Source organism: Carassius carassius, chromosome 5, assembly GCF_963082965.1.
Source record: "Carassius carassius chromosome 5, fCarCar2.1, whole genome shotgun sequence".
Lineage (NCBI taxonomy): Eukaryota > Metazoa > Chordata > Actinopteri > Cypriniformes > Cyprinidae > Carassius > Carassius carassius.
In genome coordinates this window covers 8,849,508-8,864,422 of record NC_081759.1, presented here as the reverse complement: position 1 = coordinate 8,864,422, position 14,915 = coordinate 8,849,508, and the positions used below count along the sequence as shown (strand labels likewise).

The window sequence follows — 14,915 nt, the reverse complement described above, 5'->3', positions numbered from 1 at the left end:
TGAACTATGCATGGTTATTGTGAATTCCTAAAATAAAATAGCATTCATGTGATACTGATATTATCAAGGAGCAAAGAAGACACAAAAATATCCTCTGCTATATTTAGATTTATATTTGTGGTGCCAGTCATGTTTCTGTCTCCAAATCATTTTTAATTGTTCAGGATAATTAAACTCACCCATATGTTTTGTGCATGCTGTTACTACTGTGTGTGTCTGTAGATTATAGGCTGTGAGATTATGGTTGATGGTTCAGTGTTTTCTATCTTGTTGGTAGGATTGAATGAAGCAGCATGTGTGTAATCAGGATTAAAGTCTCCCTCTCTTCTACTGAAATTCAGGTCACTGGCAGGTCAGTATACTAGCACAAACACATAAATCTGTTAAAAACAACTCATGAAATCTTTGAATGTTTATTTAAATGTAGGTTAAACACAACATATGTATTTTAGCACATAAAAACATGGGATATGGATATGTTACAACTGAGAAAAAAATATAACTATATCATACTAAAATGGAGAATATTATCAAATAAATATTTTACTACTATAATGATAGCAACCCTACAGGATGTCTTAAAAATTATGGATTTATTATTTACGATGAAGCACATGAACACATCTTTGTATCATTGCGCAACACCCTCAGCACTAAACAATCCATATACTGTCAAATGTATTCCATGTATTATGTATTTTATTGTTTATTAAATGAAGCATGAGGGACCCCTCCGTGCTTTATGTCTGTATCATTCACTTAATTTTGAGACCACACCTTTCCCACTGTCAAAGAATATCTTCTAATATGGGAAATAAAATATGTTAAGTGATGTGTGGAAGCCCACTTTCGGAAGTGCAGAGGGATTACTATTACTATTATTATTTTATCATTAATGCTATGAACTGTATTCACAATACAGCATGAATTTTCATACCGTACTGCTTACCGGGGTGTTTTAACAGGCAACAGTGGAGCACGTCAATGAAAACTTTTAGATGTATTTCAGATGTGTATTTCTTCCATTGATTTTCTCCACTGGCATTTAAAAAGACTTGAACCAAACCAAACAGCTGCAAGCTGAATCATAGCATAACAATATTTAATTTGACTTCCTTTGAAGTTCAGATAAAGTAACAAGATTGTGTATTTAACATATTGTGGCAGGCAGAATGATGCATGGCTCAAAATAAGTGAGTTTAACCCCTGAAGTTGACCCACTTTTTTGATGCAGTAATGGTGAATGGAGCATATGCTGTGATGATGGGGAAGTGTGAGTCAGGGTTTGAGGCTTCATGGTTCTGTGTTGCAAGTACTGTGTTGTGTTTCTTGATACTTTCTATTAAATTTGCTCCATCTTTCCTTTTCAGCTGCAGCTGTACACCATTTCAAGTTGCTTTTAAATGATTGTCTGATCCTCAATCCGGGCATTTAGAGAGACCCTACACTGGAATTGTATATCTTTCAGAGTTGAGCTACATTATATTATATTTGGATATATCATAAAATCCCATGTTGTTTCTTTCGAATGCAAATGTGATTAGCAAAATTTGTAAGACCACTTTACAGCACTATTCCACTTATTTTTAAAGTCTGTTAGAAAGATGTGTAGCCCAACTAATGTGCCCACAATTATTTGGGAAGCAATTAAGAACCTCTATCTTTAAAAACAATCAATTATTAATGCTGGTATTAGTAAGAGTTTGCAGGCTTCAAAGGATTTTCTCATTAATAATGTAATATTGGTGTGCCTGATTATGACAGTATGGAGATCAAGCTTCATCAAGCTCCAAATTCTAGGTTCTAGAAATTCCCTATCAAAAACTAAACGGAGAAGACAGCGATGATATATGAATAGGTTGAATAGGATCAGGCCCAGCTCCAGAATCAAATCATTGAGGGTGCTTCTTAAATTAATATACTTTAAAATATAATTTATTTCTGTGATGCAAAGCTGAATCTTCAGCATCATTACTCCAATCTTCATTGTCAAATTATCCTTCAAAAATCATTCTAATATGCTGATTTATTAGCAATGTTGGAAAACGTTGTGCTGCTTAATATTTTTTTTGGGACCTGTGACACTTTTTTTCAGAATCTTTTGATAAACAAAGAGTGTGGAAATGGAAATGTGTTACAATATACTCCAGTATTAAAAAAATGTACACAATTAATACTTTTATTCAGTAAGGATGTGTTAAATGGATTAAAGGTGAGAGTAAATTTTTTATTCATTAAAGAATCAAAGAAAAAAGGAGGCTATCACAGGTTCCCAAAAATATTAAGCAGCACAACAGTTTCAACATTGAGAATAAACCAACATGAATGATTTCTGAAGGATCATGTGACGCTGAAGACTGGAGTAATGGCTGATGAAAATTCAGCACTTCATTACAGAAATAAATTACATTTTAAACTATTTTAAAATAGGAAACCAATATTAGAAATTGCAATAATATTTCACAATATCCGTCAGGATGGAATGACAACAGCTTCGTGGGCTAAAATTTGTTTTTTTGTAGCTGTCATTATATTAATTTATCATTTTGAGCAGGAGTCCAGGATTCATCTGGAAATGTTTTTTTAAACAAACCTAGTAAGAAGAAGAGCAATAAGACGGCATTGTGAAATGAAAAAGTGTGCTTTGATTTTGAATGGCGAACATGTGCTCACCCTTAGACATTCACAGGTTCATTTAGAGGTATTAGCAAAACAACAAAGCTAATGCTTTTCACAGAAATTACATATACATTGTGATATAGCCTGGTTAGTTGGTCCGTTGGATCAGATTGCTTTTCACTACAGCTGAACCGCTCCATGGGCATCGATGGTTTAAATAAAATGTGAACAAGTCATTGTACTGTTGTTGCATCAAAATGTGGAGGAACAAGCAGGAGACAATGGAAACATTTATATTCTAAAAATAACTCACATCAGTCTCAAAAGAATGAAACTCTCCTATGTCTCTGGCTTTCAACATCAACATTTAGATTAACCACGAAAAAGTAGATAACAAATTAACATATTAATCTGTTAATAACCCTCTATTAACACTTCAAAAAGTGTACATATTGTAAAATCTTATGTAAATATAGCTGTTATGACATTCAAAATATTTTCCAATGTAATGCTAAGGTCTTTTCGGACTATTTCTGCCTTCCATGAAATCTCAAAATACTCCCACACAAACAATGCATAATGACTTTACTTTTTTAATCTTTACCATAAATGTCTTTCACTCACTTCCATCTGAAGACACTGAAAAAATGGTGGAAAATTCTCACACTGGTGTCGTCCGATGTTAACATGACATGTAGTTTTCTTTCACGTCCGTGTTCCCAACACACCACTGGATTATAATGTTAGATCAAGACCAATTTTCAACCCAACATCCTTAGCGGTCTCAACTCAGCATTTGGGTAAAAATGACCCCCCAAAAAGTACATTTGTTTTTGTGTGTAGTGTTATAGTGAGGCAGAAAACAATCATTGGCCCACATCTCACAGCTCACACAGGTCAAACTTGTCCTCACTATCTCACAATATTATCCAAATAAAATTTTAATCTCATAATTTTACCCAAGTAAACAACCATTGCTTGGAAAAAGTCACATTTTGCTAAATTAACCATATGCCTTCATTCCACAAATCAGATACAGAGAGCTTCAATTCTTTAAAGATGTAATATACAGTGATATGTGGGTACAAAAACATCACTGAGGTAAACAATGCCGGAATCTAAATCTGAGATGACACGATTCGTTGAAATGTGGACAGGTCATTGCGAGGACCGAAATGCATAACCCAATAAGAATACAGCCTCAAAGGGCAATGCCGAAATAATTTGATAATATCCTTTAAGCAGATTCAGTTTACTTCCAAACTGAGCACAACACACAAAGTCACAGGATTTACTTTCCTATAATCCAGGCTTCTTCAAAACAGACCCACTGTTCTGCTGTTCTGAGTTTAGCTGTAACCCTAATCGAATGACATATGTTACACAATATGAGAAATTATTTTTTTATTGGCGTTTATCGAGTTTTGGAAACAAACTCTTCATGTGTATATATATATATATATATATATATATATATATATATATATATATATATATATATATATATATATATATATATAAATGAAGAGTTAGGCCTAATGTATCGAGTTTATCGAATTTTGGAAACAAACTCTTCATGTATATATATATATATATATATATATATATATATATATATATATATATAAATAAAGAGTTAGGCCCTAATGTAATATAGGCCTAATTGCCTAATTTAATATACTGAAACATACAGTTTTCATCGACCTGTTTACGTTCACTTAAGCCATAAACAACTGTTTTTACATGAGATACTCCACACGATGGACATTTTGACTGCTGTGTGTGTCAATTTGACAATTGCGCAAAGAGAACCGATCGCAGAACTGGGACACTAAAAATAGAGCTGAAATATGGGACTGCCCTGGGAATACGGGATGTCTGGCCACCCTATCAAGAAAGGTTGGAAAGATTATATTTACGAGATGAATGCACATGAATGCTACTACAAAGTCATAATTATGGAATTTCTAAACTCAGAAAGCTGCAAGTTTCCAAATTGGGTTACACTTTATTTTGATAGTCCACTTTAGACAATCTACGAACTATAAGAAACTTTGCAGCTAATGTCAATTAATTCTCATTAATTTGCAACTACTTGTCTACTAACTCTCCAATTAGGCTGTTAGGTTAGGTTTAGGGTCAGAAGAAGTTGAAACTTGTCAATATGTTGTTGTGGACCCATCAAAATAAAGTGTTAAAAGTTATTAAGCAGACACTCTATTAATACTCTAATGAATGCTAGTTGACATGTAGTAGAATGTCTAAAGTGGACTAACAAAATAAAGTGTTACCCAAAGTTGGGGGCATTTCAGTGAGAAAACATGGTAGATGCAATGGATGCAGTACCTGTACTGATGGTAAATCTATTTTTGTTGTTGTTGTTGTTATTTACAACCATCAAAGTTGAATCTACAAAATATTACATTATTGTACAATTACATATAATTAAAATATAGAAGTCATCCAAAATGTTATATAAAGGAAATGTAACCAAGCTGTACATTATAGTACATGTCTAACATGTCTCAAATGGTTTCATTGCTTTTAATTGCCATGGAAAGCTGGGAATACATTAGCTACCCCTCACCCAATGCACAGGAGTCTGACATCATAATGCCTCAGATAACAACCACCTCTTTTGACCTGTGTGTGTGATTCAAATCAGATTCCTCTGGTCTGTGTCTGTGAGGGTTACACTACAAAACACTGCAGGGTTTTCCCCTTCACCTCCTCAAATGTGCCACAATTACTGCGCTCCAATTCCACTGCTAGCAAAGAACAGATTCTGAGTCACAGGGGAGCATGTATGAAATCATAAAGCTGAAGCTGTGAGCATTTCATGCATTTTAATACATTTTTTGTGATTTCAGTGCATAATACAACCAATATTTATAATAGCACATATTATTAGGAATATATAATAAATAATGAAGAGAGAATAGACTATCAAGAGATTAATCTGGAATTAAATAAACCACAAAAATAAATAAATAAATAAATAAAGAGAGAGAGACAGAGAGACAGAGAAGAAGATTAACGGGTTATTTAAGAATGGATTCCTATACTGTATTTCCTACATTAGTCCACTCAATAGTCGACTTAAAAGAGTGGTTGAAACGAATGAATGAATTTTTTGCCTGTCTAGTTTTGTTCTTTGACCTAGTTTCTGTTTCCCCTTGATTACTTGAGTTAATTCATCTGTGTCTTGTTAATTATTCTCATTTGTCAATGTATTTAAGTTGCACCTTTCAGACAGTCTTTGTCGTTTACATTAATGTGTGTTTCCCTGCCCGTTTGGATTATCTCTTTATTATTATTTTGATTAAACTTTGTGTTAATTTGTTAATCTTCGAGTCTTCTCCAACACACGTGACAGAATTGAGACACATTGGAAGGCCTGCTGCTCTTGTATAGTTTGTGCTTGCTGTTTAATAATAATAAAATGAAAAAGACGACAGTGGTAAACTTGGCAACGACAAAACAATCTTGAAATCTGTCATAGAATTTTATAATAAATTGAAAATCTTCTGCTGAGAAACAGTAATTTATTCAGCTTGAGCCACACAGTGATTTACAATAATTCTCTGGTCTTCTAGTCACTGGGTGGGTCTCAAATGGAAGGCTGCATCCTACCGAGGATGGGTCCTTCCTAGTTCAGTCCTTGAGAGGCTTGTAGGCTAGAGACCACCTCAGCATTAAACACTAGAATGAGAATGTCTAGTAAGAGTGCGTGGCTACCTCACCTATAATTACTTTATATATCTCTCTGAATAACAATGGTCTCACATAGAGAAAAAACATAAAGAGGAGTACAAAAAAAGAGAAATTGTATTTAAGTTGAAGCCTTTGTACTGTGTGAAAATGGTAATATTAAATGTAAAATTAAAAAAATTTAATTGTACTCTCCTTTATTATACATTTCCTCTTAAGTCAGTCGCTGATGGGTTGAAATATTTATGGCTATTCATTACTAGCTCTCTCAAGGATCTTTTCATTAAGAACTTTCAGCCACTAATGGACAAATGTAAATTAGAAATGGATAGATGAGCATCCCTTCCTCTTTCTTTAGTGGTCAATATCCCAAACAGCAAGCAGTTTCCACATGGATTTCACGCAGGCCAGATGTGGGCCGGTTCCGGGCCGAAACTGCTTGCTGTCTGGGATGAATCTTATCAAAATAGTGATTCTGCCAAAATGTTTATATCTTTTTCAGCACATTCCAGTGATTTTCTGTGTTATATCTGGGCATATAACATTATTAAATTGCCGAATCTACCGGGTTGGCTTTAAAGGTCTTGACATGTGCACCCCTGCGTTCATACCGAGCTGTCTTACTACTCTTATTCTACTACTCCCCATGATTTGGTCTCAGCCTCCTATTGAGGTATACAAAATTTTGAATAACCCAGTACTTACTAATACTGTTGTTTTGCATCAGTTGAATCAAATTTCCTACATAAACCCTTGGTTCATATGTTGTCTTTCACTGTTAGTCAACTGAAGTTCTCCGACGAATTATATGAAAATTTAAGTCTTTTCATCTTTTTCATCCCTGTCAAATTCAACCTACCTAAAACTCATCTTTTTAATTTTTCCAAATTGTATTCAAAAGCTGTACTTAATGCTTAACTTGACTCTGGCCAAAGATGGCTAATATTTGTTATTTATGTTTAAATTAGTTCCTTATCCCCATCTTGCACCGGCTCTCTTAAAGAGTCCTGGGAGCAAGACTTGGGCATTAACATCTCTGATTTTTTTTTTGTACTCCTCATACATGTGTTAGACATGCTCTTTTAAAATGTAAAGTGCTTCATAGAGCACACATTTATACATTTATCAATGTAAAAGATATTGCGCTGGGGAATTGTGAAGAAGATACAGTGTTCAGTCAGGAACGGTCCAGGGCAGGAGGAGGAATCTGGAGGCCACATGTACTTACAGCAGCTCATCCTCCCAGGCCTATGGTGCTTGAAGGGAATCCTAGCCCATCTATGGCATTACACACAATTCTCCAATCCTGATCATGGTACCAGCGACTCACATCACATTCCCTTCCTGGAACCATGAGGACACCAGCATGCATGCATGTGGTAAGGAGACCGGTTATCATTAGCATTCACATACACCCACATTACAATTGCAGAGGAGGAAAGTGCCACTCCCCCAGTAGCCCCCACACTAGTAACTTGTTCCAAAAATGACCACCACTTCAGAACCTTGTCCTGTTATGGCAGCCACACCAGAGTCTCCAGCTGTCATGGCCATTAAGCCAGAGTTCTTATGTGCACCTTTGCAGAAAGTACAGCCAAGGTGAATGGTAGTTGGCACAAGCAGCAGGTTAGTCTGGTTAGTCTTTTGGTATCAGTGCTCTCAGTCCCAGCGTACTCTGCTCCATGGACTGTAGTCCTGTTATGCAATGCCCATTGGTCCCTGTGGCGAGGGGGGCATGGTTTGGCAGAGTCTGTAATGGGAGAGAGACGACGGAGCAGAGCGAGGCGTAAGTAGGTCAAGTGCAAATGATAAACACGTGTGTTTGATTTCAGTAATTGGTGTGGAGAGACCGGATATAAGCCGGAGCACGACAGAGGGAGAGAGAGAGAGACAAGCTGGGACCTTGTGAACGGAGCTGGGAGTGACCACGACAAGAAGTCTGAGTTATTGAGCAGTATTGTGCAAGGGCACATTGAACGCGCTTGGTGCGCAGTGTTGTTTATTATAGTCCCAGCCTCAAGCCGACCCCTGTCTTCTTCCTTCCTGAGCATAACTGAGTCGAACCTCATCACAGTCCCAAAGATCCTTTCACCATTGGCTGCGCATTCTGTGATGCTGTCGCCATTTTATGTGTGTGGGCTGTATAAACTTCTCTTGACCCTCCCGAGGGGACCCCCTTTGAACCCTTTGCCTGTCCTGTTATGGTCAAAGAGGCCATCTCTGAGCCCTTTGCATGTTCTGCCATGGCCAAGGAGGCCATTCTCAAGCTCTCTGCCTGCTATGTACCATTCTCTGCCCTGTCCTGTTACAGCCACAGAGGCCGTTTCTAACCTCTGTACACTCTGTGTTACAGTTCTGTCCGACCCACTGTGGTGTTTTACTGCTCTACCTGATCCACCATGGTGGTCTTCTGCTCCATCTGCCCTGACCACCCACTTCGCCGACTCCACCCTAGTCACCTGCTCTGTTCGCCCCTCTCTAGCCCTCTAACTCACCAGCTCTTCCCTGGATTCTAGCCTGACTGGCTCTACCCTGGCTCTACCCTCCTCCAGCTTCACCTTGACTCCCTGTTCCCTTCTGTCTCCAGACCCACTCCAGACCCTCCTCACAGGACTTTTTTATGTTAATTTTTGTGTTTTGGAAAGTCTGGAATCCACTAAGGAGTGTTCTGTTACAGTCGTTTATTGCATTCCCTTATTTGATGTATAAGGGCTCTTTTTTTGTGATGTTTTTGGTGGCTGCACATTGGCTCGTTGGTAAGCACTGTTGTTTCACAGCAAGAAAGTCCCTGGTTCGAGCCCGGACAGGAGGCCTTTCTGTTTGGAGTTTGCATGTTCTCTCTGTGTCAGTGTGGGTTTACGCCAGGTACTCTGGTTTCCTCCCACAGACCAAAGACATGCAGGTTAGGTGAATTTTCAAATAGATATTGCCTTATTTGGACAACATGCCCTCCCTTTAGCCTGCCTACCCCTAATCAATACATTATTATTAAACATTCGTTAGGCAATTGATTTCCACTTTTCCTAAGTGATATGTGATGAGAAAAGTAAGAAAAGTAAGTTTGAATTCAAAACCTACATCTATGAGCATAACTCGCCAACCTACACCACTGCAGACACTGTTTGGCACTGTCCAACAAGATAAATGATGAGTTTATTCTCAACATTTTATTAGGACTTTTTTTCTTGAAATTAATGAGTCTAATCTTTATAATGATTTTAATCTCGAGATGGTTTTATTTTTTATAATTGCTTGCCCTAATCCCCTTCTGTAAATACTGTATTCATCATGCTGTTCAGAAATATAACCATAAAATGTAAATATTACTCATGTTAGCATGAGACTGATGTGACAGAAATATAATGGTTACATTTATACGACCAGAGATTTTAAGTAACTGTAAACTGAATGTAACCTAACAAAAATAACCAGATTAACAAGGAAACACTGGAGCTAATTGACAGGTCTGTTATATAAATGTTCATGATAAATGGTCAGTGTTATATTTTCTTCTGTGAATTAGTGGGTTGAGCTGATTATGTTGGAGCTTGCATCTGGCTGAATGAATATTTAATTGCCTTAGTTTACTAATTAGCAGATTATGTGAGGTATCACAGAGAGACTCCAGCAGTTACCCATTCGACCTCCTGCCTCTTCCTCCCCTCCTCTTCCTCTATTATCTTCCGTTTTCTCTGTCTCAGCCTGACATCTGTCAATCCACATCCTATCTCTCTCAGTCCCTCCCCCACCGCCTGCAGATATCTGTCCACTCTGTTAAGATGCTTTTACAGACGATTATTGTCCCTGTTCATGGGATCAAATCTATGCGGCACAAAAGAGCTCAGATCATGAGGTTTAATGCTGTACCATACTTTAGAGCTATAAATACATTTTGGAGTTAGTGAATTAGAATTAGAAATATCCAGAAATCATTAAAATTATAGTTTAAGACCATGGCGAATGCCTATTTTTGACATGGCAGGAGTTGTCATTAAATCCTTACACACTAATGATTCATGATTCATTCTTCCTGACCCACTGAAGTGTTCAAAATATCTTCCATGATCATTCTCAGTGGATAAGTGGCATAAATCCACATAATAATTTAATTTTTTGCCTTAATATAGATATTGTGGTGTGATGGTCTAGTGGTAACATCTATACTTTTTGGCTCTGCATATTTCCCAGATATAATTCTGCCCACATATAACTTATTTTAATAAAACAAATTGCAGATATGTATGTAAATATCAATAGTGGTGATACGTTTGCTTCTATCTTTTATCCTCTTTTTTTTTTTTACTGTAGATTGTAGATTTTGAATGTAGATTGCAGTGAGATTGGAGTATGTGACTGTTCAAGAGAGAACATCACACTCTTGCCTTCGGCCAAAGAGCACAACATTAAAAATAACAAATTCCAGATCGTCACTCATTATAACACATAAAAACTCTGCTCAGTCACCATGGCCTTTGAGCAAAGGTTTCACTTTTTTGATTGCACAGAATGGAAGGAAACAGTTGTAACAGTGTAAATGCCAAGCTACGAATAGCTACGAATACATGAAAAATATATGTATTAAACATACTTAAAAAGTCTGCAAGCCTAATTACATAATGCAAGCCTAAAGTAATTTGGGTTGCACTTTATTTTACAGTGTGTGCACTTACAGTGTACATAACAAAGACAGTACTTGGTAATATAAGTTAACTACATGGTTAAGGTTATATTTTGGGGTAAGTTCAGGGTTAGTTCCAGTTATTACCCAGGTATAGTAATAACTATGATAAATACATACAGCAAAATGGCTGTAAAAATAAAAGTGCTAGCTTAAATATGAATTACAAATGGAAAATGAAATAAAACCTAAAATAACCTTGCAGGATATAGATATGTGATGTTTTTAAACCCCTCTGGAAGAAGATGTAGGCAGGACTAAGCACAGACTCCAAGAGTCTGCTGGGTGAGTGGAGGATTAAAATTGGTTATATGGGGAGCGAGAGAGGAGGGAGGGAGGGGGTTGGACAAGCCACACACATCACTGAGAATCATACACACCCTGTGGCATTTACTCAGAGTTTAGAGTCAGCAGCACCCTGTTCCTGGAGTCTGATAATATTTTTGCTCACGTCAATGTTGAAACTGAGTTTGAGGGAATAATTTCCACACTCTCAACATCTGTCTGAACATCAGTGTGTGTGTCAGCAGTGACTAGGTGAGTGATCTCTCATTCTGTCTTTGATGCGTGTTTAATGAGTGCGTTACATTAGTCATTGATGGAGCACAGCCTTTCTATTCTTTATGAGTCTAAAAGATGTTTTGGTGAGTTTTAAGCTTGCTTTTGTGGAAGCTTGTCTTAGTCATGGTACTGTCATTTACAAGTTGCATCTTCTATACATTTTATTCAGCGTCTGTTTCTACATTTTCTCTGTGGCTGGGGACGACATAACAGAACTCTAACTGACTCTTCTAACTGCTGAATAGATTAACATGAATCTCTGAATCATTAATAAGCATCTGTCCCTCTCTGGGTCACTAATTTTCTCTTGCTCTGATTTGTCACTGTCAAATTTTCAAGTTGCCTAAGCATTTTTAAATTGTTGATACCCTTCACACAAAAGTGGGCCAAGCTGCTCTTTAATGCATTTTTTAGTGTGGGTATATTGCATAATGTTTGCGCACAGGCATTGTATGTGGTTTTGCCTACATAGCCTTCAGGATAATAAAACCTGACGTTTAACATTGCGAGAAGCAACAAACATTTCCAACTGTTAAAAAAAATACAAATTAAATATCTTAAATATTTTGTTTAAATAGTTTGTGTGAGGGTTCAGGCGTGTTCACACCAAGATAAATGTTCATCACTGTAATTTGTCAAGATAAACATGTTTATTTGGATTGCCACCTGTTCATGTAAAAAAAAATAAAAAATAAAATAAAAAGGATTGAAGAGCTGTTTGAAAACACAAATACTGCTTGGCTTCTTTTATTCCTCTTTGTGACAAGTAGGTGTCAGAAACTCACCAGCCTGTCTGCAGATTTATTTATTTATTTTAAATTTTAAAAATAATTTTTACTTAAAAAAAAAAATCAAAAATCAAATGCATGCTGAAATCGAAAGGAATTTTTCATCTTTGTGTTCACAGGTCAGTGTTATTATGGGATAGATGTTGCATGGCAGTATCTCTCTACCCAAGCCTCGAAATACCAGCAATGCAAAACAGTATTGTAACATGTAACTTTAATGCATTGTAAATAAAATGAACTCTTGCAGTTCAGACTCCACATCTGCACCAGCTATGCATGTCCTAGATTTTGTATCTTCCAAATGAAAAGCTAACATGGTGCTTCAACTCCACTGAATGTCAAATATGTGAAGTACAAATACCTCAGGCACAATGAGCTGCATGTGTAGTCTGTGGAAGGTCCTGCGATAGTGTAAACCAGACTTAAATGAACACTAGAAATGAAATGCACACTGAGCAACTCCCATGATGGCTCTGAGTTCAGTTTTGAAACTACCCTCTGCCCCAATGTGTGTATTATCAACCCTAAATAGTTTGTGAGGTTAGAGTAGGTTTGTCCTAAACCACAGTATGTTGGAAAGAGCCAAATGCCAAAAGTCCCCAGATGGTCTGGTATTTCCGGTAAGTTTTCAAAGTGACCCACAACTGACAATTAAACATGCAACTTGTTTTCCTCCAATATGGAGGATATATATATCCACATTATTTTAGGGATGAGCATAAGTAGGGAAATTAGCATGCAGCACAATTTTTTTCACAATTTTTGTGTTCTGGTGTTTTATTGACCAACCTTAACTTCAGGTGTTTGGAGAAACAAGGGCTTACATGCTGGACGTATTGGCAGACTCACTGGCCTTTTACCAACTTGGCCTTGGGTTATTGTTACAGGCTGTTTTGTAGAATGCAAAAGACACTGTAACGTTTATTGGTATTTGAAAGAAAAAGTCTACAAAAATTACTGAGATGGTTGATTTGGATGGGATTACCTACAAATGACCCAGAGAATGACACCACCCAACAACCCGTTACTCATGCAGAGTTACCAACAAGAACACTTTTTGGTTTTAGGTTTAGGACAACTTTGATGAAAGGTTTTGATCCACTTCAACTGTGTTGACTACTATATATTAGGGGTTTAACGGTACATGTATTCGTACCGGACCGTTTCGGTACAGGGCTTTCGGTAAGGTGCACGTGTGTACCGAATGACCGAATGCAATATTTTGTGTGCGGAACAAAGGTACATTTTCGTGTTTCCAAACGAACATATTAAGTGGCGGAAGTCTCCGCATCAGCGCAAATCCCGCCCTGCTGCTGTTTCTAAGGCCGGTGACGCACTGGCTGCGTGGCATTTCTGCTGCGTGTCAGTTGCGTGATGGCTGCTTCACATTTTCTGTGTCTTTACACACCAGAATCGTGCCTGACGCGGCGCTGGCGCGCTGCTGCTACTGTAGGTGACATAGAGGGAAGCCGCCGAGGCGCCAACAGACCAGGATCTTGTCTTCACGACAACAATATCTATACTTCATGTTGAGCATAAATATAAAGCCTACTGTTAAAGGACACCGTCAACAGTATTGACGGCAAAATAGACTATGTTTGACAGGTGCAATATGCCAGTGTGTCACCGGCCTAAGGTTTTCAAAAGGCATCACGCGAGTGTGAACATCACTACAACTAGGAAAAAACGATTGTAATTCAAACGCAGCTCCTGTTGACATTTAAACAGACCTTTGCTCTTAATTCCGATCGGTCCAACGCAATAACGAAATCTGAGCAGGTCTAAATACTGAAATTGTTGAAACTGCACTTTACACTTTGGAAAAGTTATATATATATTTTAAATATGAGCAGGCCTACAAGCTGGGATTGGGAATGCTGCACTGTACTCATAGTTATTTATATTTTTCATTATATTTTATTATATGATATTGGTTTGAGACTGAGAGTATTTTATTTAGTGGAGAACTTTGCAGCAGTATTTTATTTCTTATTCTTTTTATTTGATATATATATATTATTAAAAAGTATTTAAAAAAAAGTGTAAACAAATTGTAAAAAAAAGTTTATGGTAATAAACAACCTGCAGTTTAATGTTTGCATTTCTTTCCCTTACTGTACCGAAAATGAACCGAACCGTGACTTTAAAACCGAGGTACGTACCAAACAGTGATTTTTGCGTACCTTTATACCCCTACTATATATATATATATATATATATATATATATATATATATATATATATATATATATATATATATATATATATATACACACACACACACACACACACACACACCTTAAGCTGGCACATCCTCTCCCTAGGCCACCAGTGGTAAACCAACAGCCAACAAAAATGACAGTGGTGAGAAAACAGGAGCTCAGAAACCCTGTGTGTATGCTTGCAGAAGCTCTGCAATTTGACACTTCAGTCAAATCATGTTAAATTAATTTATATAAAAGATTGCTTTAAAGCAAGCAGCTTTACACTAATAAAAGTGCTACTTTCTTTATAATCACAACTTTCTAGTGTGTTCATATTTTTACTCAAGTCTTACC

The 14,915-nt window shown here is 36.9% G+C and overlaps 1 protein-coding gene across 1 annotated transcript in view; it reads left to right on the top strand.

Annotated features, from left to right (window-relative positions):
* Positions 1-11,393: 11,393 nt before the first annotated feature.
* rgs3a (regulator of G protein signaling 3a) overlaps positions 11,394-14,915 on the top strand; it is a 175,135-nt gene continuing 171,613 nt past the window's right edge. Inside the window, exon 1 of the mRNA XM_059549655.1 lies at positions 11,394-11,545. The gene's annotated coding sequence lies outside the window, so the exon portion shown is untranslated. The remainder of the gene's footprint in view (positions 11,546-14,915) is intronic.